Source organism: Scyliorhinus canicula, chromosome 2 (assembly GCF_902713615.1).
Source record: "Scyliorhinus canicula chromosome 2, sScyCan1.1, whole genome shotgun sequence".
NCBI classification, from domain to species: domain Eukaryota; kingdom Metazoa; phylum Chordata; class Chondrichthyes; order Carcharhiniformes; family Scyliorhinidae; genus Scyliorhinus; species Scyliorhinus canicula.
In genome coordinates, this window is record NC_052147.1 from 287,148,649 (window position 1) to 287,174,345 (window position 25,697).

Sequence of the window (25,697 nt, forward strand, 5' to 3'; positions counted from 1 at the left end):
CCCTCAGACAGTGCGGCACTCCCTCAGTACTGATCCTCTGACAGTGCAGCACTCCCTCAGTACTGACCCTCTGACAGTGCGGCACTCCCTCAGTACTGACCCTCTGACAGTGCGGCTCTCTCTCAGTACTGACCCTCTGACAGTGCAGCGCTCCCTCAGTACTGACCCTCTGACAGTGCGGCACTCCCTCAGTACTGACCCTCTGACAGTGCAGCGCTCCCTCAGTACTGTCCCTCTGACAGTGCAGCACTTTTTCAATGCTGCCACTTATTGCCAGGGATAGAGAGGAAATATGAGTTAAATGAGGAGTTTCTCATGTCTGAACCTGTCTATAAACCCAAGCAGACCTTGCATTTCCTAATTCTTATCGACATCTCTTCTGGATTGAACCCGGTGTGGTTCCTCGCTCGGGACAGGACTGTGTCGGTGCCACAGGGTATTGCTAATAGATGCTTGGTCAGGGTGGTGAGGTCTGGGTGGCAGAGAAACAAGGGCTGAATCAACAAGCTTTCTGCCAGGACAGGTCCTGTGATTTTACCACAACTTCCTCATTGTCACCGAATGATTGTCATTCTGCCTCAGTTAACGCTCTGCTATTTTACATTAATCAGGTAGTTGGACCGTGGTGCGACTGTGAGCTGGACTGACAAAGCTTCACACCTGGACCCTGGACGAGAGGCTGCAGAACGACAGCGGTAAGGCTGATCTCCTCTCCAATATTTCAGCTTCAGTCATCCTTCACTAAACTGTTGATACAGTTGAACCTATTTCACGTTCCCCACTTTACTGCGTCTTCAAAACAAATAACGCCGATCAGAGCACGGACGCTATTGATGGTCAGGGTGCCCCTTCGTGTGAGGAGTTTACCCCCTTCCAGTGGGATTGGCTTTGTTAACCAGCAGCAAACAGAGGAGGTGATTCAGTGGCCCCATCACACCCGACTTGATGTTGGGACGAGGCCATTCAATCTCCCGAGATTCGCAACGTATGGACCAGCTCGTGAGATGTTGCGATGCGAGGAGGATCTCGCTCACGTTGGGCGTGATTCAAACTTGCCCATTTGATGGCATGGGCACTGTCAGTGTGGCAGGCTGGTAGTGCCAAGATGCCGAGGTGCCAGGTTGCCTGTGCCAGCGTTTGGGCTCGGGGGGGGTCGTTGCCCATAACAGCTGGGGTGAGTGGGGGGGGGGGGGGGGGGGGGGGGTCGAGAATGGAACCCCAATCCGCGGGCACCCCGGTAACGGGGACGGTGACTCCCGGTAACGGGGACGGTGACTCCCGGTAACGGGGACGGTGACTCCCGGTAACGGGGACGGTGACTCCGGGCTGACAGACTCTCCCGGTAACGGGGACGGTGACTCCGGGCTGACAGACTCTCCCGGTAACGGGGACGGTGACTCCGGGCTGACAGACTCTCCCGGTAACGGGGACGGTGACTCCGGGCTGACAGACTCCCGGTAACGGTGACGGTGACTCCGGGCTGACAGACTCCCGGTAACGGGGACGGTGACACCCGGTAACGGGGACGGTGACTCCGGGCTGACAGACTCTCCCGGTAACGGAGACGGTGACTCCCGGTAACGGGGACGGTGACCCCGGGCTGACAGACTCTCCCGGTAACGGGGACGGTGACTCCGGGCTGACAGACTCCCGGTAACGGGGACGTTGACTCCGGGCTGACAGACTCCCGGTAACGGGGACGGTGACTCCGGGCTGACAGACTCCCGGTAACGGAGACGGTGACTCCGGGCTGACAGACTCACCCGGTAACGGAGACGGTCACTCCCGGTAACGGGGACGGTGACGCCGGGCTGACAGACTCTCCCGGTAACGGGGACGGTGACTCCGGGCTGACAGACTCTCCCGGTAACGGGGACGGTGACTCCGGACTGACAGACTCTCCCGGTAACGGGGACGGTGACTCCCGGTAACGGGGACGGTGACTCCGGGCCGACAGACTCCCGGTAACGGGGACGGTGACTCCCGGTAACGGAGACGGTGACTCCGGGCTGACAGACTCTCCCGGTAACGGGGACGGTGACTCTGGGCTGACAGACTCCCGGTAACGGGGACGGTGACTCAGGGCTGACAGACTCCCGGTAACGGAGACGGTGACTCCGCCCTGACAGACTCTCCCGGTAACGGGGACGGTGACTCCGGACTGACAGACTCTCCCGGTAACGGGGACGGTGACTCCGGGTCGGTACTGACTTCCTCAGTACTGACCCTCTGACAGTGCAGCACTCCCTCAGTACTGACCCTCTGACAGTGAGGCACTCCCTCAGAACTGACCCTCTGACAGTGTGGCACTCCCTCAGTACTGACCCTCTGACAGTGCAGCACTCCCTCAGTACTGACACTCTGACAGTGCAGCACTCCCTCAGTACTGACCCTCTGACAGTGAGGCACTCCCTCAGTACTGACCCTCTGACAGTGCGGCACTCCCTCAGAACTGACCCTCTGACAGTGCGGCACTCCCTCAGTACTGACCCTCTGACAGTGCAGCGCTCCCTCAGTACTGACCCTCTGACAGTGAGGCACTCCCTCAGTACTGACCCTCTGACAGTGCAGCACTCCCTCAGTACTGACCCTCTGACAGTGCGGCACTCCCTCAGTACTGAACCTCTGACAGTGCGGCATTCCCTCAGTACTGACCCTCTGACAGTGCAGCACTCCCTCAGTACTGACCCTCTGACAGTGCGGCACTCCCTCAGTACTGACCCTCTGACAGTGCGGCACTCCCTCAGTACTGACCCTCTGACTGTGTGGCTCTCCCTCAGTACTGACCCTCTGACAGTGCGGCACTCCCTCAGTACTGACCCTCTGACAGTGCGGCACTCCCTCAGTACTGACCCTCTGACAGTGCAGCACTCCCTCAGTACTGACCCTCTGACAGTGCGGCACTCCCTCAGTACTAACCCTCTGACAGTGCGGCCCTCCCTCAGTACTGACCCTCTGACAGTGCAGCACTCCCTCAGTACTGACCCTCTGACAGTGCAGCACTCCCTCAGTACTGACCCTCTGACAGTGCAGGGCTCCCTCAGTACTGACCCTCTGACAGTGCGGCACTCCCTCAGTACTGACCCTCTGACAGTGCGGCACTCCCTCAGTACTGACCCTCTGACAGTGCGGCACTCCCTCAGTACTGACCCTCTGACAGTGCAACACTCCCTCAGTACTGACCCTCTGACAGTGTGGCACTCCCTCAGTACTGACCCTCTGACAGTGCGGCACTCCCTCAGTACTGACCCTCTGACAGTGCAGCACTCCCTCAGTACTGACTCTCTGAAAGTGCGGCACTCCCTCAGTACTGACCCTCTGACAGTGAGGCACTCCCTCAGTACTGACCCTCTGACAGTGCAGCACTCCCTCAGTACTGACCCTCTGACAGTGCCGCACTCCCTCAGTACTGACCCTCTGACAGTGCCGCACTCCCTCAGTACTGACCCTCTGACAGTGCAGCACCCGCTCAGTAATGACCCTCTGACAGTGCGGCACTCCTTCAGTACTGACCCTCTGACAGTGCAGCACTCCCTCAGCACTGACCCTCTGACAGTGCAGCACTCCCTCAGTACTGACCCTCTGACAGTGCGGCACTCCCTCAGTACTGACCCTCTGACAGTGCAGCGCTCCCTCAGTACTCACCCACTGATAGTGCAGCACTCCCTCAGTACTGACCCTCTGACAGTGCCGCACTCCCTCAGTACTGACCCTCTGACAGTGCGGCACTCCCTCAGTACTGACCCTCTGACAGTGCAGTGCTCCCTCAGTACTCACCCACTGATAGTGCAGCACTCCCTCAGTACTGACCCTCTGACAGTGCAGCACTCCCTCAGTACTGACCCTCTGACAGTGCGGCACTCCCTCAGTACTGACCCTCTGACAGTGCAGCGATCCCTCAGTACTGACACTCTGACAGTGCGGCACTCCCTCAGAACTGACCCTCTGACAGTGCGGCACTCCCTCAGTACTGACCCTCTGACAGTGCAGCGCTCCCTCAGTACTGACCCTCTGACAGTGAGGCACTCCCTCAGTACTGACCCTCTGACAGTGCAGCACTCCCTCAGTACTGACCCTCTGACAGTGCGGCACTCCCTCAGTACTGAACCTCTGACAGTGCGGCATTCCCTCAGTACTGACCCTCTGACAGTGCAGCACTCCCTCAGTACTGACCCTCTGACAGTGCGGCACTCCCTCAGTACTGACCCTCTGACAGTGCGGCACTCCCTCAGTACTGACCCTCTGACTGTGTGGCTCTCCCTCAGTACTGACCCTCTGACAGTGCGGCACTCCCTCAGTACTGACCCTCTGACAGTGCGGCACTCCCTCAGTACTGACCCTCTGACAGTGCAGCACTCCCTCAGTACTGACCCTCTGACAGTGCGGCACTCCCTCAGTACTAACCCTCTGACAGTGCGGCCCTCCCTCAGTACTGACCCTCTGACAGTGCAGCACTCCCTCAGTACTGACCCTCTGACAGTGCAGCACTCCCTCAGTACTGACCCTCTGACAGTGCAGGGCTCCCTCAGTGCTGACCCTCTGACAGTGCGGCACTCCCTCAGTACTGACCCTCTGACAGTGCGGCACTCCCTCAGTACTGACCCTCTGACAGTGCGGCACTCCCTCAGTACTGACCCTCTGACAGTGCAACACTCCCTCAGTACTGACCCTCTGACAGTGTGGCACTCCCTCAGTACTGACCCTCTGACAGTGCGGCACTCCCTCAGTACTGACCCTCTGACAGTGCAGCACTCCCTCAGTACTGACTCTCTGACAGTGCGGCACTCCCTCAGTACTGACCCTCTGACAGTGAGGCACTCCCTCAGTACTGACCCTCTGACAGTGCAGCACTCCCTCAGTACTGACCCTCTGACAGTGCCGCACTCCCTCAGTACTGACCCTCTGACAGTGCCGCACTCCCTCAGTACTGACCCTCTGACAGTGCAGCACCCGCTCAGTAATGACCCTCTGACAGTGCGGCACTCCTTCAGTACTGACCCTCTGACAGTGCAGCACTCCCTCAGCACTGACCCTCTGACAGTGCAGCACTCCCTCAGTACTGACCCTCTGACAGTGCGGCACTCCCTCAGTACTGACCCTCTGACAGTGCAGCGCTCCCTCAGTACTCACCCACTGATAGTGCAGCACTCCCTCAGTACTGACCCTCTGACAGTGCCGCACTCCCTCAGTACTGACCCTCTGACAGTGCGGCACTCCCTCAGTACTGACCCTCTGACAGTGCAGTGCTCCCTCAGTACTCACCCACTGATAGTGCAGCACTCCCTCAGTACTGACCCTCTGACAGTGCAGCACTCCCTCAGTACTGACCCTCTGACAGTGCGGCACTCCCTCAGTACTGACCCTCTGACAGTGCGGCACTCCCTCAGTACTGACCCTCTGACAGTGTGGGACTCCCTCAGTACTGACCCTCTGACAGTGCGGCACTCCCTCAGTACTGACCCTCTGACAGTGCAGCACTCCCTCAGTACTGACCCTCTGACAGTGCGGCACTCCCTCAGTACTAACCCTCTGACAGTGTGGCACTCCGTCAGTACTGACCCTCTGACAGTGCAGCACTCCCTCAGTACTGACCCTCTGACAGTGCCGCACTCCCTCAGTACTGACCCTCTGACAGTGCGGCACTCCCTCAGCACTGACCCTCTGACAGTGCAGCGCTCCCTCAGTACTCACCCTCTGACAGTGCAGCACTCCCTCAGTACTGACCCCCTGACAGTGCAGCACTCCCTCAGTACTGACCCTCTGTCAGTGCGGCACTCCCTCAGTACTGACCCTCTGACAGTGTGGCACTCCCTCAGTACTGACCCTCTGACAGTGCGGCACTCCCTCAGTACTGACCCTCTGACAGTGCGGCAAACCCTCAGTACTGACCCTCTGACAGTGCAGCATTCCCTCAGTACTGACCCTCTGAAAGTGCGGCACTCCCTCAGTACTGACAATCTGACAGTGCGGCACTCCCTCAGTACTGACCCTCTGACAGTACAGCACTCCCTCAGTACTAACCCTCTGACAGTGCAGCATTCCCTCAGTACTGACCCTCTGACAGAGCAGCCCTCCCTCAGTACTGACCCTCTGACAGTGCGGCACTCCCTCAGTACTGACCCTCTGACAGTGCGGCACTCCCTCAGTACTGACCCTCTGACAGTGCAGCACTCCCTCAGTACTGACCCTCTGACAGTGCAGCACTCCCTCAGTACTGACCCTCTGACAGTGCCGCACTCCCTCAGTACTGACCCTCTGACAGTGCAGCACTCCCTCAGTACTGACCCTCTGACAGTGCAGCACTTCCTCAGTACTGACCCTCTGACAGTACAGCACTCCCTCAGTACTGACCCTCTGACAGTGCGGCACTCCCTCAGTACTGACCCTCTGACAGTGCGGCACTCCCTCAGTACTGACCCTCTGACAGTGCGGCACTCCCTCAGTACTGACCCTCTGACAGTGCGGCTCTCCCTCAGTACTGACCCTCTGACAGTGCGGCACTCCCTCAGTACTGACCCTCTGACAGTGCAGCACTCCCTCAGTACTGACCCTCTGACAGTGCAGCACTCCCTCAGTACTGACCCTCTGACAGTGCGGCACTCCCTCAGTACTGACCCTCTGACAGTGCGGCAAACCCTCAGTACTGACCCTCTGACAGTGCAGCATTCCCTCAGTACTGACCCTCTGAAAGTGCGGCACTCCCTCAGTACTGACCCTCTGAAAGTGCGGCACTCCCTCAGTACTGACCCTCTGACAGTGCGGCACTCCCTCAGTACTGACCCTCTGACAGTGCAGCACTCCCTCAGTACTGACCCTCTGACAGTGCAGCACTCCCTCAGTACTGACCCTCTGACAGTGCGGCACTCCCTCAGTACTGACCCTCTGACAGTGCGGCACTCCCTCAGTACTGACCCTCTGACAGTGCAGCACTCCCTCAGTACTGACCCTCTGACAGTGCGGCACTCCCTCAGTACTGACCCTCTGACAGTGCGGCACTCCCTCAGTACTGACCCTCTGACAGTGCAGCACTTTTTCAATGCTGCCACTTATTGCCAGGGATAGAGAGGAAATATGAGTTAAATGAGGAGTTACTCAAGTCTGAACCTGTCTATAAACCCAAGCAGACCTTGCATTTCCTAATTCTTATCGACATCTCTTCTGGATTGAACCCGGTGTGGTTCCTCGCTCGGGACAGGACTGTGTCGGTGCCACAGGGTATTGCTAATAGATGCTTGGTCAGGGTGGTGAGGTCTGGGTGGCAGAGAAACAAGGGCTGAATCAACAAGCTTTCTGCCAGGACAGGTCCTGTGATTTTACCACAACTTCCTCATTGTCACCGAATGATTGTCATTCTGCTTCAGTTAACGCTCTGCTATTTTACATTAATCAGGTAGTTGGACCGTGGTGCGACTGTGAGCTGGACTGACAAAGCTTCACACCTGGACCCTGGACGAGAGGCTGCAGAACGACAGCGGTAAGGCTGATCTCCTCTCCAATATTTCAGCTTCAGTCATCCTTCACTAAACTGTTGATACAGTTGAACCTATTTCACGTTCCCCACTTTACTGCGTCTTCAAAACAAATAACGCCGATCGCGGCACGGACGCTATTGATGGTCAGGGTGCCCCTTCGTGTGAGGAGTTTACCCCCTTCCAGTGGGATTGGCTTTGTTAACCAGCAGCAAACAGAGGAGGTGATTCAGTGGCCCCATCACACCCGACTTGATGTTGGGACGAGGCCATTCAATCTCCCGAGATTCGCAACGTATGGACCAGCTCGTGAGATGTTGCGATGCGAGGAGGATCTCGCTCACGTTGGGCGTGATTCAAACTTGCCCATTTAATGGCATGGGCACTGTCAGTGTGGCAGGCTGGTAGTGCCAAGATGCCGAGGTGCCAGGTTGCCTGTGCCAGCGTTTGGGCTCGGGGGGGGGTCGTTGCCCATAACAGCTGGGGTGAGTGGGGGGGGGGGGGGGGGGGGGGGAGGGGGTCGAGAATGGAACCCCAATCCGCGGGCACCCCGGTAACGGGGACGGTGACTCCCGGTAACGGGGACGGTGACTCCGGGCTGACAGACTCCCGGTAACGGTGACGGTGACTCCGGGCTGACAGACTCTCCCGGTAACGGGGACGGTGACTCCGGGCTGACAGACTCCCGGTAACGGGGACGGTGACTCCGGGCTGACAGACTCCCGGTAACGGGGACGGTGACTCCCGGTAACGGGGACGGTGACTCCGGGCTGACAGACTTCCGGTAACGGGGACGGTGACTCTGGGCTGACAGACTCTCCCGGTAACGGGGACGGTGACTCCGGACTGACAGACTCCCGGTAACGGGGACGGTGACTCCGGGCTGACAGACTCCCGGTAACGGGGACGGTGACACCCGGTAACGGGGACGGTGACTCCGGGCTGACAGACTCTCCCGGTAACGGAGACGGTGACTCCCGGTAACGGGGACGGTGACCCCGGGCTGACAGACTCTCCCGGTAACGGGGACGGTGACTCCGGGCTGACAGACTCCCGGTAACGGGGACGTTGACTCCGGGCTGACAGACTCCCGGTAACGGGGACGGTGACTCCGGGCTGACAGACTCTCCCGGTAACGGGGACGGTGACTCCGGGCTGACAGACTCTCCCGGTAACGGAGACGGTGACTCCGGGCTGACAGACTCCCGGTAACGGGGACGGTGACTCTGGGCTGACAGACTCTCCCGGTAACGGAGACGGTGACTCCGGGCTGACAGGCTCTCCCGGTAACGGGGACGGTGACTCCCGGTAACGGTGACGGTGACTCCGGGCTGACAGACTCTCCCGGTAACGGGGACGGTGACTCGGGGCTGACAGACTCTCCCGGTAACGGGGACGGTGACTCCCGGTAACGGGGACGGTGACTCCGGGCCGACAGTCTCCCGGTAACGGGGACGGTGACTCCCGGTAACGGAGACGGTGACTCCGGGCTGACAGACTCTCCCGGTAACGGGGACGGTGACTCTGGGCTGACAGACTCCCGGTAACGGGGACGGTGACTCAGGGCTGACAGATTCCCGGTAACGGAGACGGTGACTCCGCCCTGACAGACTCTCCCGGTAACGGGGACGGTAACTCCGGACTGACAGACTCTCCCGGTAACGGGGACGGTGGCTCCGGACTGACAGACTCTCCCGGTAACGGGGACGGTGACTCCGGGTCAGTACTGACTTCCTCAGTACTGACCCTCTGACAGTGCGGCACTCCCTCAGTACTGACCCTCTGACAGTGCAGCACTCCCTCAGTACTGACCCTCTGACAGTGAGGCACTCCCTCAGTACTGACCCTCTGACAGTGCGGCACTCCCTCAGTACTGACCCTCTGACAGTGCGGCACTCCCTCAGTACTGACCCTCTGACAGTGCAGCACTCCCTCAGTACTGACCCTCTGACAGTGCAGCACTCCCTCAGTACTGACCCTCTGACAGTGCGGCACTCCCTCAGTACTGACCCTCTGACAGTGCGGCACTCCCTCAGTACTGACCCTCTGACAGTGCGGCAAACCCTCAGTACTGACCCTCAGACAGTGCGGCACTCCCTCAGTACTGACCCTCTGACAGTGCGGCACTCCCTCAGTACTGACCCTCTGACAGTGCGGCACTCCCTCAGTACTGACCCTCTGACAGTGCGGCACTCCCTCAGTACTGACCCTCTGACAGTGCAGCACTCCCTCAGTACTGACCCTCTGACAGTGCGGCACTCCCTCAGTACTGACCCTCTGACAGTGCGGCAAACCCTCAGTACTGACCCTCTGACAGTGCAGCATTCCCTCAGTACTGACCCTCTGAAAGTGCGGCACTCCCTCAGTACTGACCCTCTGACAGTGCGGCACTCCCTCAGTACTGACCCTCTGACAGTGCAGCACTCCCTCAGTACTGACCCTCTGACAGTGCAGCACTCCCTCAGTACTGACCCTCTGACAGTGCGGCTCTCCCTCAGTACTGACCCTCTGACAGTGCGGCACTCCCTCAGTACTGACCCTCTGACAGTGCGGCACTCCCTCAGTACTGACCCTCTGACAGTGCAGCACTTTTTCAATGCTGCCACTTATTGCCAGGGATAGAGAGGAAATATGAGTTAAATGAGGAGTTACTCAAGTCTGAACCTGTCTATAAACCCAAGCAGACCTTGCATTTCCTAATTCTTATCGACATCTCTTCTGGATTGAACCCGGTGTGGTTCCTCGCTCGGGACAGGACTGTGTCGGTGCCACAGGGTATTGCTAATAGATGCTTGGTCAGGGTGGTGAGGTCTGGGTGGCAGAGAAACAAGGGCTGAATCAACAAGCTTTCTGCCAGGACAGGTCCTGTGATTTTACCACAACTTCCTCATTGTCACCGAATGATTGTCATTCTGCCTCAGTTAACGCTCTGCTATTTTACATTAATCAGGTAGTTGGACCGTGGTGCGACTGTGAGCTGGACTGACAAAGCTTCACACCTGGACCCTGGACGAGAGGCTGCAGAACGACAGCGGTAAGGCTGATCTCCTCTCCAATATTTCAGCTTCAGTCATCCTTCACTAAACTGTTGATACAGTTGAACCTATTTCACGTTCCCCACTTTACTGCGTCTTCAAAACAAATAACGCCGATCAGAGCACGGACGCTATTGATGGTCAGGGTGCCCCGGTCGTGTGAGGAGTTTACCCCCTTCCAGTGGGATTGGCTTTGTTAACCAGCAGCAAACAGAGGAGGTGATTCAATGGCCCCATCACACCCGACTTGATGTTGGGACGAGGCCATTCAATCTCCCGAGATTCGCAACGTATGGACCAGCTCGTGAGATGTTGCGATGCGAGGAGGATCTCGCTCACGTTGGGCGTGATTCAAACTTGCCCATTTGATGGCATGGGCACTGTCAGTGTGGCAGGCTGGTAGTGCCAAGATGCCGAGGTGCCAGGTTGCCTGTGCCAGCGTTTGGGCTCGGGGGGGGTCGTTGCCCATAAAAGCTGGGGTGAGTGGGGGGGGGGGGGTCGAGAATGGAACCCCAATCCGCGGGCACCCCGGTAACGGGGACGGTGACTCCCGGTAACGGGGTCGATGACTCCCGGTAACGGGGACGATGACTCCCGGTAACGGAGACAATGACGCCGGGCTGACAGACTCCCGGTAACGGGGACGGTGACTCCCGGCAACGGTGACTCCCGGTAACGGGGACGGTGACTCCCGGTAACGGTGACTCCCGGTAACGGGGACGGTGACTCCCGGTAACGGAGACAATGACGCCGGGCTGACAGACTCCCGGTAACGGGGACGGTGACTCCCGGTAATGGAGACAATGACGGCGGGCTGACAGACTCCCGGTAACGGGGACGGTGACGCCGGGCTGACAGACTCCCGGTAACGGGGACGGTGACTCCGGACTGACAGACTCTCCCGGTAACGGAGACGGTGACTCCGGGCTGACAGACTCTCCCGGTAACGGAGACGGTGACTCCGGGCTGACAGACTCTCCCGGTAACGGGGACGGTGACTCCGGGCTGACAGACTCTCCCGGTAACGGAGACGGTGACTCCGGGCTGACAGACTCTCCCGGTAACGGGGACGGTGACTCCGGGCTGACAGACTCTCCTGGTAACGGGGACGGTGACTCCCGGTAACGGAGACGGTGACTCCCGGTAACGGGGACGGTGACTCCGGGCTGACAGACTCTCCCGGTAACGGAGACGGTGACTCCGGGCTGACAGACTCTCCCGGTAACGAGGACGGTGACTCCGGGCTGACAGACTCCCGGTAACGGAGACGGTGACTCCGGGCTGACAGACTCCCGGTAACGGAGACGGTGACTCCCGGTAACGGGGACGGTGACTCCGGGCTGACAGACTCCCGGTAACGGGGACGGTGACTCTGGGCTGACAGACTCCCGGTAACGGGGACGGTGACTCCCGGTAACGGGGACGGTGACTCCGGGCTGACAGACTCCCGGTAACGGGGACGGTGACTCCGGGCTGACAGACTCTCCCGGTAACGGGGACGGTGACTCCCGGTAACGGAGACGGTGACTCCGGGCTGACAGACTCCCGGTAACGGGGACGGTGACTCCGGGCTGACAGACTCCCGGTAACGGGGACGGTGACTCCCGGTAACGGGGACGGTGACTCCGGGCTGACAGACTCTCCCGGTAACGGAGACGGTGACTCCGGGCTGACAGACTCCCGGTAACGGAGACGGTGACTCCGGGCTGACAGACTCCCGGTAACGGGGACGGTGACTCCGGGCTGACAGACTCTCCCGGTAACGGGGACGGTGACTCCGGGCTGACAGACTCCCGGTAACGGGGACGGTGACTCCGGGCTGACAGACTCTCCCGGTAACGGAGACGGTGACTCCGGGCTGACAGACTCCCGGTAACGGGGACGGTGACTCCCGGTAACGGGGACGGTGACTCCGGGCTGACAGACTCCCGGTAACGGGGACGGTGACTCCCGGTAACGGGGACGGTGACTCCGGGCTGACAGACTCCCGGTAACGGGGACGGTGACTCCGGGCTGACAGACTCCCGGTAACGGGGACGGTGACTCCGGGCTGACAGACTCCCGGTAACGGGGACGGTGACTCCCGGTAACAGGGACGGTGACTCCGGGCTGACAGACTCTCCCGGTAACGGGGACGGTGACTCCGGGCTGACAGACTCCCGGTAACGGGGACGGTGACTCCCGGTAACGGGGACGGTGACTCCGGGCTGACAGACTCCCGGTAACGGGGACGGTGACTCCCGGTAACGGGGACGGTGACTCCGGGCTGACATACTCTCCCGGTAACGGGGACGGTGACTCCGGGCTGACAGACTCCCGGTAACGGGGACAGTGACTCCGGGCTGACAGACTCTCCCGGTAACGGGGACGGTGACTCCGGGCTGATAGACTCTCCCTGTAACGGGGACGGTGACTCCCGGTAACGGGGACGGTGACTCCGGGCTGACAGACTCCCGGTAACGGGGACGGTGACTCCCGGTAACGGGGACGGTGACTCCGGGCTGACAGACTCTCCCGGTAACGGGGACGGTGACTCCGGGCTGACAGACTCCCGGTAACGGGGACGGTGACACCCGGTAACGGGGACGGTGACTCCGGGCTGACAGACTCTCCCGGTATCGGGGACGGTGACTCCCGGTAACGGCGACGGTGACTCCGGGCTGACAGACTCTCCCGGTAACGGGGACGGTGACGCCGGGCTGACAGACTCTCCCGGTAACGGGGACGGTGACTCCGGGCTGACAGACTGTCCCGGTAACGGGGACGGTGACTCCGGGCTGACAGACTCCCGGTAACGGGGACGGCAACTCCGGGCTGACAGACTCTCCCGGTAACGGGGACGGTGACTCCGAGCTGACAGACTCTCCCGGTAACGGGGACGGTGACTCCGGGCTGACAGAGTCTCCCGGTAACGGGAACGGTGACTCCCGGTAACGGGGACGGTGACTCCGGGCTGACAGACTCCCGGTAACGGGGACAGTGACTCCGGGCTGACAGACTCCCGGTAACGGAGACGGTGACTCCGGGCTGACAGACTCTCCCGGTAACGGGGACGGTGACTCCGGGCTGACTGACTCCCGGTAACGGAGACGGTGACTCCGGGCTGACAGACTCTCCCGGTAACGGAGACGGTGACTCCGGGCTGACAGACTCCCGGTAATGGGGACGGTGACTCCGGGCTGACAGACTCCCGGTAACGGGGACGGTGACTCCGGGCTGACAGACTCTCCCGGTAACGGAGACGGTGACTCCCGGTAACGGGGACGGTGACTCCGGGCTGACAGACTCTCCCGGTAACGGAGACGGTGACTCCCGGTAACGGAGACGGTGACTCCGGGCTGACAGACTCTCACGGTAACGGGAACGGTGACTCCCGGTAACGGAGACGGTGACTCCGGGCTGACAGATTCCCGGTAACGGGGACGGTGACGCCGGGCTGACAGACTCTCCCGGTAACGGGGTTGGTGACTCCCGGTAACGGGGACGGTGACTCCGGGCTGACAGACTCTCCCGGTAACGGGGACGGTGACTCCGGGCTGACAGACTCCCGGTAACGGGGACGGTGACTCCCGGTAACGGGGACGGTGACTCCGCGCTGACAGACTCCCGGTAACGGAGACGGTGACTCCGGGCTGACAGACTCCCGGTAACGGGGACGGTGACCCCGGGCTGACAGACTCTCCCGGTAACGGGGACGGTGACTCCCGGTAACGGGGACGGTGACTCCCGGTAACGGGGACGGTGACTCCGGGCTGACAGACTCCCGGTAACGGGGACGGTGACCCCGGGCTGACAGACTCTCCCGGTAACGGGGACGGTGACCCCGGGCTGACAGACTCTCCCGGTTGAATTGCCAGTTTGTGAGAAAACCCTTTTTATAGCCAGGGTCCAGTTATTGAGATGTGATCCCTTTCCTGAGCTGCTATTGGCCGGTTTTTCCGCCAGCCATGGAAGGGGGTGGGCCCTTTGCCTCTGGCATTGCTGATTGGCTGATTCACAGAAGGACTCAGAGCAGGAGTCGGCCGTTCGGCCCCTCGATCCTGCTCCGCCATTCAATGAGATCATGGCTGATCTTTTGTGGACTCAGCTCCACTTTCCGGCCCGAACACCATAACCCTTAATCCCTTTATTCTTCAAAAAACTATCTATCTTTACCTTAAAAACATGTAATGAAGGAGCCTCAACTGCTTCACTGGGCAAGGAATTCCATAGATTCACAACCCTTTGGGTGAAGAAGTTCCTCCTAAACTCAGTTCTAAATCTACTTCCCCTTATTTTGAGGCTATGCCCCCTAGTTCTGCTGTCACCCGCCAGTGGAAACAACCTGCCCGCATCTATCCTATCTATTCCCTTCATAATTTAATATGTTTCTATAAGATCCCGCCTCATCCTTCTAAATTCCAACGAGTACAGTCCCGATCTACTCAACCTCTCCTCGTAATCCAACCCCTTCAGCTCTGGGATTAACCTAGTGAATCTCCTCTGCCTTCCCTCCTGTGTTAGTACAGGGCCAAATCTGGACACAGTGCTCCAGGTGAGGGTATGTTTTACTCCTGTGTGCAAGGTGGAGTAGGTAAAGACATTAAGATTTAAGAGATACAGGAGCAAGTCAATCTTTATTGGTGAGAGATAAGGAGATTCGTAGTTTTAAATGAGAATTAGCAGAAAAGGTGGTAGTATGTGGAATTACTGGTGAAGTGAATGTTATTCCATTATGAGAGGCAGTTATCTGTCAATCACCTGAGGCCTGTTTAGGGGCACATTGTATTCTTCTCTTTGAAGTTAAGGTATTTTTTGAGTCATCGATTAGCTGAGGTCTGTATAAAAGACAGACAGAGAGCGCACTCAGTAAGCTAGCGCTTTTCCAGGACCCACATCCGGAGTGAGACTCATCCAGAGTGGGGATTGCAATTTGGTAATTTGGTGCAGTTAGGTAATTCGGTGCAGAGTGTGAGGAGGTGCTTTTTAACCCTGGTAAGTGACTGGTAAGTAGTTTTTCTTTTCATTCTTTTCATTGTCTAATTTATTTATTTTTATTTTGAAATTGTAGTTGTATAAGTTTACCTAAGGTTTAAGACATGGCAGGAGATCCCAGACCCGTGTCATGCTCCTCGTGTGCGATGTGGGAGCTCAGGGACACGTCCACTGTCCCTGGCTCTTTCACGTGCAAGAAGTGTGTTCAGTTGCAGCTCTTGTTAGACCGCTTGACGGCTCTGGAGCTGCGGATGGACTCACTTTGGAGCATCCGCGATGCTGAGGAGGTCGTGGATAGCACGTTTAGCGAGTTGGTCACACCACAGGTGAAAATTAATGAGGGAGATAGAAAATGGGTGACCAAAAGACAGAGCAAGAGTAGGAAGGCAGTGCAGGTGTCCCCTGCGGTCATCTCCCTGCAAAACAGATATACCGCTTTGGATACTGTTGGGGGAGATGGCTCACCAGGGGAAGGCAGCAGCAAGGTTCATGGCACCGTGGCTGGCTCTGCTGCACAGCAGGGCAGGAAGAAAAATAGCAGGGCCATAGTGATAGGGGACTCGATCGTAAGGGGAATAGACAGGCGGTTCTGTGGACGTAATCGAGACTCCAGGATGGTATGTTGCCTCCCTGGTGCAAGGGTCAAGGATGTCTCGGAGCGGCTGCAGGACATTCTGGGGGGGGAGGGTCAACAGCCAGCTGTCGTGGTGCACATAGGCACCAACGATATAGGTAGAAAATGGGATGAGGTCCTACAAGCGGAATTCAGGGAGTTAGGAGTTAAACTAAAAAGTAGGACCTCAAAGGTAGTAATCTCAGGATTGCTACCAGTGCCACGAGCTAGTCAGAGTAGGAATGTCAGGATAGATAGGATAAATGCGTGGCTCGAGAGATGGTGCAAGAGGGAGGGATTCAAATTCCTGAGGCATTGGGACCGGTTCTGGGGGAGGTGGGACCAGTACAAACCGGACGGTCTGCACCTGGGCAGGACTGGAACCGATGTCCTAGGGGGGGTGTTTTCTAGAGCTGTTGGGGAGGGTTTAAACTAATGTGGCAGGGGGATGGGAACCGATGTAGGAAGTTGGAAGGTAGTAAAACAGGGACAGAAGCAAAAGGCAGTAAGGGGAAAAGTGCAAGGCAGAGAAGACATAGTCAAAAATCTAAAAGGGCGACAGTACAAGGAACAGTGACTGAGGGGAGCTCAGAGGCCCAGTAATAACAAAAGGAATAAAACTGGAGATGTTAAGATTCAAAACAGAGGTAAAAAAACCAACATAAGTGTACTTTACCTGAATGCTCGTAGTATTCGGAATAAAGTAAATGAGTTGATGGCACAAATCATCGTAAATGACTATGATTTAGTGGCCATTACTGAAACATGGCTAAAGGATGGTCACGACTGGGAGTTAAATATCCAAGGGTATCAAACTATTCGGAAGGACAGAGTAGATGGTAAGGGAGGTGGTGTTGCTCTGTTATTTAAGGATGACATCCAGGCAATAGTAAGGGATGACATCGGTGCTATGGAGGATAAGGTTGAATCCATTTGGGTGGAAATCAGGAATAGTAAGGCGAAAAAGTCACGGATAGGAGTAGTCTATCGGCCACCAAATAGTAACGTTATGTTGGGGCAGGCAATAAACAAAGAAATAACTGATGCATGTAGAAATGGTACAGCAGTTATCATGGGGGATTTTAATCTACATGTCGATTGGTTTAACCAGGTCGGTCAAGGCAACCTTGAGGAGGAGTTTATAGAATGTATCCGCGATAGTTTCCTAGAACAGTATGTAATGGAAGCTACGAGGGAACAAGCGGTCCTAGATCTTGTCCTGTGTAATGAGACAGGATTCACAATTTACATTGATGATTTGGAGTTGGGGACCAAGGGCAATGCGTCCAAGTTTGCAGATGACACTAAGATGGGTGGTAAAGCGAAAAGTGCAGAGGATACTGGAAGTCTGCAGAGGGATTTGGATAGGTTAAGTGAATGGGCTCGGGTCTGGCAGATGGAATACAATGTTGACAAATGTGAGGTTATCCATTTTGGTAGGAATAACAGCAAACGGGATTATTATTTAAACGATAAAATATTAAAGCATGCCGCTGTTCAGAGAGACTTGGGTGTGCTAGTGCATGAGTCACAGAAGGTTGGTTTACAAGTGCAACAGGTGATTAAGAAGGCAAATGGAATTTTGTCCTTCATTGCTAGAGGGATGGAGTTTAAGACTAGGGAGGTTATGTTGCAATTGTATAAGGTGTTAGTGCGGCCACACCTGGAGTATTGTGTTCAGTTTTGGTCTCCTTACTTGAGAAAGGACGTACTGGCGCTGGAGGGTGTGCAGAGGAGATTCACTAGGTTAATCCCAGAGCTGAAGGGGTTGGATTATGAGGAGAGGTTGAGTAGACTGGGACTGTACTCGTTGGAATTTAGAAGGATGAGGGGGGATCTTATAGAAACATTTAAAATTATGAAGGGAATAGATAGGATAGATGCGGGCAGGTTGTTTCCACTGGCGGGTGACAGCAGAACTAGGGGGCATAGCCTCAAAATAAGGGGAAGTAGATTTAGAACTGAGTTTAGGAGGAACTTCTTCACCCAAAGGGTTGTGAATCTATGGAATTCCTTGCCCAGTGAAGCAGTTGAGGCTCCTTCATTACATGTTTTTAAGGTAAAGATAGATAGTTTTTTGAAGAATAAAGGGATTAAGGGTTATGGTGTTCGGGCCGGAAAGTGAAGCTGAGTCCACAAAAGATCAGCCATGATCTCATTGAATGGCGGAGCAGGCTCGAGGGGCCAGATGGCCTACTCCTGCTCCTAGTTCTTATGTTCTTATGTTCTTATGTTCTTATGATTGATTCATGATCTCATAGTTAGGGATCCTCTCGGAAGGAGCGATCACAATATGGTGGAATTTAAAATACAGATGGAGGGTGAGAAAGTAAAATCAAATACTAGTGTTTTGTGTTTAAACAAAGGAGATTACTAGGGGATGAGAGAAGAACTAGCTAAGGTAGACTGGGAGCTAAGACTTTATGGTGGAACAGTTGAGGAACAGTGGAGAACCTTCCAAGCGATTTTTCACAGTGCTCAGCAAAGGTTTATACCAACAAAAAGGAAGGACGGTAGAAAGAGGGAAAATCGACCGTGGATATCTAAGGAAATAAAGGAGAGTATCAAATTTAAGGAAAAAGCATATAAAGTGGCAAAGATTGCTGGGAGATTAGAGGACTGGGAAATCTTTAGGGGGCAACAGAAAGCTACTGAAAAAGCTATAAAGACGTGTAAGGTAGAGTATGAGAGTAAACTTGCTCAGAATATAAAAACAGACAGTAAAAGTTTTTACAAATATATAAAACAAAAAAGAGTGGCTAAGGTAAATATTGGTCCTTTAGAGGATGAGAAGGGAGTTTTAATAATGGGAAATGAGGAAATGGCTGAGGAACTGAACAGGTTTTTTGGGTCGGTCTTCACAGTGGAAGACACAAATAACATGCCAGCGACTGATTGAAATGAGGCTATGACAGGTGAGGACCTTGAGAGGATTGTTATCACTAAGGAGGTAGTGATGGGCAAGCTAATGGGGCTAAAGGTAGACAAGTCTCCTGGCCCTGATGGAATGCATCCCAGAGTGCTAAAAGAGATGGCTAGGGAAATTGCAGATGCACTAGTGATAATTTAACGAAATTCACTAGACTCTGGGGTGGTCCCGGTGGATTGGAAATTAGCAAACGTGACACCACTGTTAAAAAAGGAGGTAGGCAGAAAGCAGGAAATTATAGGCCAGTGAGCTTAACTTCGGTAGTAGGTAAGATGCTGCAATCTATCATCAAGGAAGAAATAGCGAGGCATCTGGATAGAAATTGTCCCATTGGGCAGACGCAGCATGGGTTCATAAAGGGCAGGTCATGCCTAACTAATTTAGTGGAATTTTTTGAGGACATTACCAGTGCAGTAGATAACGGGGAGCCGATGGATGTGGTATATCTGGATTTCCAGAAAGCCTTTGACAAGGTGCCACACAAAAGGTTGCTGCATGAGATAAAGATGCATGGCATTAAGGGTAAAGTAGTAGCATGGATAGAGGATTGGTTAATTAATAGAAAGCAAAGAGTGGGGATTAATGGGTGTTTCTCTGGTTGGCAATCAGTAGCTAGTGGTGTCCCTCAGGAATCCGTGTTGGGCCCACAATTGTTCACAATTTACATAGATTATTTGGAGTTGGGGACCAAGGGCAATGTGTCCAAGTTTGCAGATGACACTAAGATGAGTGGTAAAGCGAAAAGTGCAAAGGATACAGGAAGTCTGCAGAGGGATTTGGATCGGTTAAGTGAATGGGCTAGGGTCTGGCAGATGGAATACAATGTTGACAAATGTGAGGTTATCCATTTTGGTAGGAATAACAGCAAACGGGATTATTATTTAAATGATAAAATATTAAAGCATGCCGCTGTGCAGAGAGACTTGGGTGTGCTAGTGCATGAGTCACAGAAGGTTGGTTTACAGGTGCAACAGGTGATTAAGAAGGCAAATGGAATTTTGTCCTTCATTGCTAGAGGGATGGAGTTTAAGACTAGGGGGGTTATGCTGCAATTGTATAAGGTGTTAGTGAGGGCACACCTGGAGTATTGTGTTCAGTTTTGGTCTCCTTACTTGAGAAAGGACGTACTGGCACTGGAGGATGTGCAGAAGAGATTCACTAGGTTAATCCTAGAGCTGAAGGGGTTGGATTATGAGGAGAGGTTGAGTAGACTGGGACTGTACTCGTTAGAATTTAGAAGGATGAGGGGGGATCTTATAGAAACATTTAAAATTATGAAGGGAATAGATAGGATAGATGCGGGCAGGTTGTTTCCACTGGCGGGTGAAAGCAGAACTAGGGGACATAGCCTCAAAATAAGGGGAAGTAGATTTAGGACTGAGTTTAGGAGGAACTTCTTCACCCAAAGGGTTGTGAATCTATGGAATTCCTTGCCCAGTGAAGCAGTTGAGGCTCCTTCATTACATGTTTTTAAGGTAAAGATAGATAGTTTTTTGAAGAATAAAGGGATTAAGGGTTATGGTGTTCAGGCCGGAAAGTGGAGCTGAGTCCACAAAAGATCAGCCATGATCTCACTGAATGGCGGAGCAGGCTCGAGGGGCCAGATGACCTAATCCTGCTCCTAGTTCTTATGTTCTTATGTAAGATAATGTGAGAGAGTTTGGTGAAATCAGATGGTAGGACTAATAGAGAAATTAGTTTTTGCAGGAGCACGCTTTATCCTGGGTAATGATCACATGGAGGAGTGACAGCTACTGTGGTTAAAAAGCTGGTGAAAAGTCAAACAACAGAGATGTTGCAAGAAGCAGATGCTGGGGTTTTCCAGATTATGTGGTAACAAGTTAACAAAGCCACAGGTTGAGACAGGAGGAAGAGAAATCCAGAGTTCCGAGAGCGAGGCTGAGGTTCAGTCATCAGAAACAATCTTTGACCAGATGGTTGGTAAAGAACAAAAGCAGGTGGAAAGCAATTTAAATCAACTGCGTATCATCCAGAGTCACAGTGAGCATTAGAAGGGGAGCATAAAAACTTTAAAGACCAGGTTGAGGGCCGATAGTAAAGATTATCAAGGATTGGGATAAAGGAATTCCATTTGTATTGTTTGCAATGAGGGTTGCACTTAACGAATCAACTAAATTCAGTCCATTCGAATTGATTTTTGGTCATGAGGAAAAAGGACGACTTAAATTGAGTAAGGTGAAATGGGTGAGTCAGCATTCGGAGACTACGTTGTCAGACTATGTGTCAAACTTTAGGGAGAAATTAATTAGGGCTGGCGAGTTGGCTCGGAAGCAGTTAAAATTGTCACAACATGCGATGAAAAAAGAAGGGTACTAAATATTAAAACCTCGTAATTTTTTATCGTGACCATTCTCTGCTATGCAATAACGCACCTGCATTTTCCTTGCAATACAAACTCATAGTTTTGATCGTGGGGGGAAAGTATTAATATTGTCAATAATGGTAGGTGAACCATTAAAAGGAAGATTTAGTGGGCCTTATCAAATCGAATGGAAAATGAGTGAGGTGAATTATTTTATAAGAACATCGGATAGACGGAAAGCTCACAGAGTGTGACATGGTAATCCGGTCAAAAGGTATTTTGATAGAGAAGGAAAAAAGGAAGATGTGTTCGTCGTTATAACTCAGAGAGAAGAGATAATTCCAGACGATCTCCCTCTCCCTCCCTCTGGTATCTCTCTCTCACGGGAATATCTCTCACTCTTGGGAATCTCTCTCTCTCTGGGATCTCTCTCAGTAATCTCTCTCTCGGGGATCTCTCTTTCTCTCTCTCGGGAATCTCTCTCTCTCTGGGATCACTCTCTCTCGGGAATCTTACTGTCTTGAGGTGATGTCCCGGAAGACTGGAGAATAGCCAATGTTGTTCCTTTGTTTAAGAAGGGTAGCAAGAATAATCCAGGGAACTACAGGCCGGAGAACCTTCCGTCAGTGGTAGGGAAATTACTGGAGAGAATTCTTCGAGCAGGATCTACTCCCATTAGGAAGCAAATGGACGTATTAGTGAGATGCAGCATGGTTTTGTGAAGGGGAGGTCATGTCTCACAAACTTGATAGAGTTTTTCGAAAAGGTCACAAAGATGATTGATGCAGGTAGGGCAGTGGAGGTTGTCTATATGGACTTACGGAAGGCCTTTGACAAGGTCCCTCATGGTAGGCTGGTACAAAAGGTGAAGTCACACGGGATCAGGGGTGAGCTGGCAAGATGGATACAGAACTGGCTAGGTCATAGAAGGCAGAGAGTAGCAATGGAAGGGTGCTTTTCTGATTGGAGGGCTGTGACTAGTGGTGTTCCGCAGGAATCAGTGCTGGGACCTTTGCTGTTCGTAGTATATATAAATGATTTGGAGGAAAATGTAACTGGTCTGATTAGTAAGTTTGCAGACGACACAAAGGTTGGTGGAATTGCGGATAGCGATGAGGATTGTCAGAGGATACAGCAGGATTTAGATCATTTGGAGACTTGGGCGGGGAGGTGGCAGATGGAGTTTAATCCGGACAAATGTGAGGTAATGCATTTTGGAAGGTCTAAAGCAGGTAGGGAATATAGTGAATGGTAGAACCCTCAAGAGTATTGAAAGTCAGAGAGATAGAGGTGTACAGGTCAACAGGTCACTGAAAGGGGCAACACAGGTGGAGAAGGTAGTCAAGAAGGCATAAGGCATGCTTGCCTTCATTGGCTGGGGCATTGAGTATAAGAATTGGCAAGTCATTTTGCAGCTGTATAGAACCTTAGTTGGGCCACACTTGGAGTATAGTGTTCAATTCTGGTTGCCACACTACCAGAAGGATGTGGAGGCTTTAGAGAGGGTGCAGAAGAGATTTACCAGGATGTTGCCTGGTATGGAGGGCATTAGCTATGAGGAGAGGTTGAATAAACTCGGTTTGTTCTCACTGGAGCGACGGAGGTTGAAAGGCGACCTGATAGAGGTCTACAAAATTATGAGGGGCATAGACAGAGTGGATAGTCAGAGGCTTTTCCCAGGGTAGAGGGGTCAATTACTAGGGGGCATAGGTTTAAGGTGCGAGGGGCAAGGTTTAGAGGAGATGTACGAGGCAAGTTTTTTACACAGAGGGTAGTGGGTGCCTGGAACTCGCTGCTGGAGGAGGTGGTGGAAGCCGGGACGATAGTGACATTTAAGGGGCATCTTGACAAATACATGAATAGGATGGGAATAGAGGGATACGGACCCAGGAAGTGTAGAAGAATTTAGTTTAGACGGGCAGCATGGTCGGCACGGGCTTGGAGGGCCGAAGGGCCTGTTCCTGTGCTGTACTTTCCTTTGATGTGGAGATGCCGGCAGTAAGAAGTCTTACAACACCAGGTTAAAGTCCAACAGGTTTGTTTCAAACACTAGCTTTCGGAGCACAGCTCCTTCCTCAGGTGAATGCAAAGGTGCCATTCACCTGAGGAAGGAGCTGCGCTCCGAAAACTAGCGTTTGAAACAAACCTGTTGGACTTTAACCTGGTGTTGTAAGACTTCTTACTGTACTTTACTTTGTTCTTTGTTCGCTCTGGGATCGATCTCTCTGGGATCTCTCTCTGGGATCTCTCTCTCTGGGATCTCTCTCTCTCTGGTATCTCTCTCTGGGATCTCTCTCTCTGGGATCCCTCTCTCTGGGATCTCTCTCTCTGGGATCTCTCTCTGGGATCTCTCGCAGGGATATCACTCTCTGGGATCTCCCTCTCTCTCTCTCTGGGATCTCTCTCTCTCACTGGGATCTCTCTCTCCCTGGGATCTCTCTCTCTCTCTCTCTGGGATCTATCTCTCCCTCTGGGATCTCTCTCTCCCTCTCTGGGGTCTCTCTCTCTCTCTCTCTGGGATCTCTCTCTTTATCTGGGATCTCTCTCTTTCTCTCTCTGGGATCTCTCTCTCTCTCTCTGGGATCTCTCTCTCTGGGATCTTTCCCTCTCTCTCTGGGATCTCTCTCTCTCTGGGATCTCTCTCTTTGGGATATCTCTCTCTCTCTCTGGGGTCTCTCTCTCTGGGATCTCTCTCTCTCTCTCTCACTCTGTGGGATCACTCTCTCTCTCTCTCTGGGAACCTCTCTCTCTGGGATCTCTCTCTCTGGGATCTCTCTCTCTCTCTCACTGGGGTCTCTCTCTCTCTCTCTCTCTCTCTGGGATCTCTTTCTCTGGGATCTCTCCCTCTCTCTCTCTGGGATCTCTCTCTCTCTGTGGGATCTCTCTCTCTGGGATCTCTCTGTGGGATCTATCTCTATCTCTCTCTCTCTCTGGGATCTCTCTCTCTCTCTGTGGGATCTCTCCCTCTCTCTCTCTGGGATCTCTATCTCTCTCTGTGGGATCTCTCTCTCTCTCCCTCTCTGGGATCTCTCTCTCTCTCTGGGATCTCTCTCTCTGTCTGGGATCTCTCACTCTCTCTCTGTGTGATCTCTCTCTTTCTTTGGGATCTCTCTCTCTCTCTGGGATCTCTCCCCCTCTCTCTCTGGGATCCCTCTCTCTGGGATCTCTCTCTCTCTGGGATCACTCTCTCTCTCTCTGGGATCTCTCTCTCTCTCTCTCTGGGATCTCTCTCTCTCTCTCTTTGGGATCTCTCTCTCTCTCTGGGATCTCTCTCACTGGGATTATCTCTCTCTGGGATCTATCTCTTTCTCTCTCTGGGATCTCACTCTCCCTCTGGGATCTCTCCCTCCCTCTGGGATCTCTCACTCTCTCTCTGGGATCTCTCTCTCTCTGGTATCTCCCTCTCCCTCTCTGGGGTCTCTCTCTCTCTCTCTCTGGGATCTCTCTCTTTCTCTGGGATCTCTCTCTTTCTCTCTCTGGGATCTCTCTCTCTCTCTGGGATCTCTCTCTCTGGGATCTTTCCCTCTCTCTCTGGGATCTCTCTCTCTGGGATCTCTCTCTTTGGGATATCTCGCTCTCTCTCTGGGGTCTCTCTCTGTGGAGTCTCTCTCTCTCTCTCTCTCTCTCTCTCTCTCTCTCTCTCACTCTGTGGGATCTCTCTCTCTCTCTCTCTGGGATCCTCTCTCTCTGGGATCTCTCTCTCACTGGGATCTCTCTCTCTCTCTCTCTCTCTCTCTCTCTCTCTGGGATCTCTCTCTCTGGGATCTCTCCCTCTCTCTGGGATCTCTCTCTCTCTGTGGGATCTATCCCTCTCTCTCTCTCTGGGATCTCTATCTCTCTCTCTGGGATCTCTCTCTCTCTCCCTCTCTGGTATCCCTCTCTCTCTCTCTCTCTCTCTCTCTCTGGGATCTCTCTCTCTCTCTCTCTGGGATCTCTCTCTCTGTCTGGGATCTCTCCCTCTCTCTCTCTGGGATCTCTCTCTCTGGGATCGCTCTCTCTCTCTGGGATCACTCTCTCTCTCTCTCTGGGATCTCTCTCTCTCTCTCTCTCTCTCTCTGGGATCTCTCTCTCTCTTTGGGATCTCTCTCTCTCTCTCTCTCTGGGATCTCTCTCACTGGGATTATCTCTCTCTGGGATCTATCTCTTTCTCTCTCTGGGATCTCACTCTCCCTCTGGGATCTCTCTCTCCCTCTGGGATCTCTCTCTCTCTCTCTCGCTCTGGGATCTCTCTCTCTCTGGGATCTCTCTCTCCCTCTGGAATACCTCTCTCTGTGGGATCCCTCTCTCTCTCTCTCTCTGGGATATCTCTCTCCCTCTGGGATCTCTCTCTCCCTCTGGGATCTCTCTCACATTG

At 54.0% G+C, this 25,697-nt stretch overlaps 1 protein-coding gene across 6 annotated transcripts in view; it reads left to right on the plus strand.

The window, feature by feature from the left end:
• The first annotated feature begins 362 nt into the window (after nt 1-362).
• The window catches only part of LOC119962230 (natural resistance-associated macrophage protein 2-like), a 95,471-nt gene continuing 70,136 nt past the window's right edge, over nt 363-25,697 (plus strand). The window contains exons 1-4 of one of the 6 annotated variants that reach the window (XM_038790212.1): nt 363-436; nt 612-695; nt 7,391-7,474; nt 10,420-10,503. The gene's annotated coding sequence lies outside the window, so the exon portion shown is untranslated. The other 5 variants (XM_038790213.1, XM_038790214.1, XM_038790215.1 and 2 more) reach the window with 5 other exon arrangements.